We start from the raw sequence: 3,461 nt of genomic DNA, 5'->3' as shown, positions 1-3,461 counted from the left end.
AAAGTATCACCAGACACCAGAACCCAAGAAGTATGCCTGACAGGATGTCTTACTATATAACACCGCCTATGGACAGAAAATGTGCTTGCCTCTACCCCGCTTTAATCCTCTCAACCGATCTGATATTACTCGAGATGCACCGATCGTCACATGATCCTTAAATTAGACTGTCCTCTTTTTGGTAGAAATCATGCAGTTACTTCGAAACTATCAGTAGCGTTATCAACTTAGAAATTACATCACTAGACAACAGACTACCGCACATTAAGGAGGCGTGGTTCACTATACATCGTTCAATGACCATGGGCAACAGAAATGGCTATCAAACGACATGACAAAAATCTCCCCTACATCATGCACCAGAAGAGCAATCGAACTGTTCATCCTCAAACACACGTAGATGGTGTATCACAAGTAAGGAGAACACGATTAGGACATTTTGCCTAAAAACCTAACGCTTTTCCATGGGGAATTTAGCATCATTGGTACCACCTAGGACACCCGTGCACAAGATGAAAATGGTTTTTAACAAGAGGCTACGGATTCTACTAAAATCAGCGTAGATCACAATACATAACTGGATAATCCCCTGAGCCAGTATTGCATTCGGTTGATAACATACAGTCGGTGGAGTATCTTTTGTAAGAGAGTCTCAGAATCAGGTGTCCTACCAAGCGACAAAAGACCGAATACGGCATGGCGTCTTACAATTCAGGTTGGCTTGTAGTCATGATATTTGATACCATCGATTTTATATGTGTATATAGCTTGGTTTCGCGCTAGAATACAAATGTAATGATTCACAATGATATAAAATAGTCAGGTCGATCGATTGATACAAATAATTCAATAACTTATTTAGCGTCCCAGATGTTATGGTGCCATAGCCATTTTTGTCGATTAAGACGTTAGATCACCTGGTACAAAACATTCGAGCGAACGAGAAATGACCTGAATTCAAATACTGATATACAACAAAGCAAAAACTGGTCATTTTGTTATGCATGCCCGGTCGAGATTCAAAACCCAACGATGATGAATATGATCATTGTCTCTGAATTCTACAAGTAATTGTCCTACGTAATCCTGTGCGCACAAACGGACGGGAACGTGAACACTTCTATTTCTTGTTTCATGAGAAAAAGTAATGATGAAAATTGACAACATATCATATCAACGTCTAAACATATATTTGAATTCATCTGAAAATATCCCATTTGTTATAAATAATAATTGTTCCGTGGACCCATTGAACCAGATGGAAGCACGACTGTGGACTACGTAACAAAGGGTCAAATGAAGAATGTTGGATATAATCTCCTTCCAACTGTCTAGATACTGCTGTGGAAGAAAGTAAGTGAATTGGTCTGATTCACCAGCAGATATTTCATCCTCACAGATCTTGAATAGCATAACGGAAACGGCCAGTGAGTTGTCTAAGACAAGGGTAAGTGAGATGTACACATCACTTATACAATGACGGAATTGCTAAGTTATGCACCTCCATACAAGTTTCATTATAAACCAACTAGTATACGTAGTTTCTGAGAAAACGTGCGTACAATTTCACGACGAAAGAAGAAGAAAATCATTATAAAGGAGGTACAACCAGTGATTTTTAAAGTAAATTATTTTCCAATGAATTACGCACTACACCGTGCACTGCTGTATGGTGCAGTGAAATGCATTATTGGCATACTGCATCGTCTTACGTTCGATATTTAAAATACAAGGAGGTAGATTCTGATGATGGATTTGTTAGTCCCGAGGTTTGTTGTAGCCTTGATGGTTAAGTTGTCGCCTTTCACTAGTGACAAGGTTACCTTCTATACCTAAATTACCAGTATTTTAAAATTAAAAGTGGGAGAATTCGTGTAATTGAGGGGATTTACCCTGGCTGTTGCGGGGACGTTAAACCACATACAAACAAATATAAGCTAGGGATCATTAGGTGAGGACACGGATGAAGCGTTTATTATTGAATTCGACAAAAAAAGACAAATTTTACCGATAAAATTCGAAGTCCAAGACCTACAGCTAGAGGGATTACAACACGTCCAGTTACACTGAAAGCATTGAAAATGCATATACGATAGTGGATTGACGACACCATCGAAGCTGTGCTCTATCAGGCTGTGCTCTTCTCGTTGGGCTCATTCTACGTAACTGTCCTATGAAATATTAAACTGTTCTTGCGATAACTGAACCCTTCAGATTGATGTTTGATGATAATTAAGTAACCAGGATATCAATACAGAGTATAAATGCCCTAAATACCTATGTAAGGCCCCCTAACTCCTCTGTGGTTAAACGGACGTGAAACCAACCAACCAATCAATGTAATGCCCAACACCTCAGGCTCCAGGGGTCTCGCTAACTTCAGTTCTGCAACATATGATCGCCTTGTCTCGGGTATGTTTCAGACCCAAAACATCAACATTCAGTGCTAGAGCTCAATTTATGCACCATCCCAGGTTCGCAATACAAAATAGTATTGCCGTGCTCCAGTGATTTTTATTACCAACTATTGTAACAATCCGTGCAGGTCTTTTGAACAAGTAATATTTTGAATATCAAATTGCATGTTTTTGCCACTATTTCAGCTCCCCTCCTTAAGGAGTTGCTGCCTCCATTTACACATCATTGGATTCCTTAGTCCTTTTGTCCGATGTTAAATATTAAATTTCGTTTCAATCCACCAGGTTCTTCTTCAGAAGTAACCAATCCACATTTAGCGACATTTGATCCTGTGTCTCGGGGGGGGGCCCACACCCTTCTCTTAGACAACATTTTATTATTTGGTCCCAAAGATGCATCGAAGCAAAGGTGCTTTGGTTGAATACATCTAAGCCAACAGGATTGACCTAGATGTCTGGCTCTGCACTTTGTGAATTACCAATTGAGCATTGCATGGAAACGATTAAGATTCTAACCTTATGCCCACATATACGGTACAATTGCTAGGTATATATATCCCATACCTATACACAAAGTAGGCACGATAGCTGTCCCCATTGTCCTCTCCTATATTGGGAACTTGTTGATATACATCTGCTCCTATCCATGTTAGGCTTAAATGGAACACGACATATATTTGGTAAAAAGCACATCAAAGGCCAAAATGAAATCTACTGAGGATGAAATTGTGAGAATGATTAAGATCCTGACCAGCAATTTCTTTATTGAGTTCGACGACTTTGTCCAGCAGACAGTACGCAGTCCCATGGGAACGAACTGTCCATCTTCTGGCCGTCAATTTTAGCTCACCTGGTCCGAAGGACGGTATGGTCATACCGTGGCGTCCGTCGTCCGTCGTCCGTCCGTCGTCCGTCCGTAAACAATTTCTTTGAACGACTTAAGCTTCTTCTTCTTTACCACTGATTGGAGTTTGACTAAAGACTGGAAGCTTCCCTAGGTGGTAGGGATTCAAAATTGTACAAATGGTGGGGCTGCCCCCCCCC

This window comes from Mizuhopecten yessoensis, unplaced genomic scaffold, assembly GCF_002113885.1.
Source record: "Mizuhopecten yessoensis strain PY_sf001 unplaced genomic scaffold, ASM211388v2 scaffold10745, whole genome shotgun sequence".
Classification (NCBI taxonomy): Eukaryota; Metazoa; Mollusca; class Bivalvia; order Pectinida; family Pectinidae; genus Mizuhopecten; species Mizuhopecten yessoensis.
The sequence above is the reverse complement of the archived record's forward strand: the minus strand, read 5'-3'. Positions refer to the sequence as shown.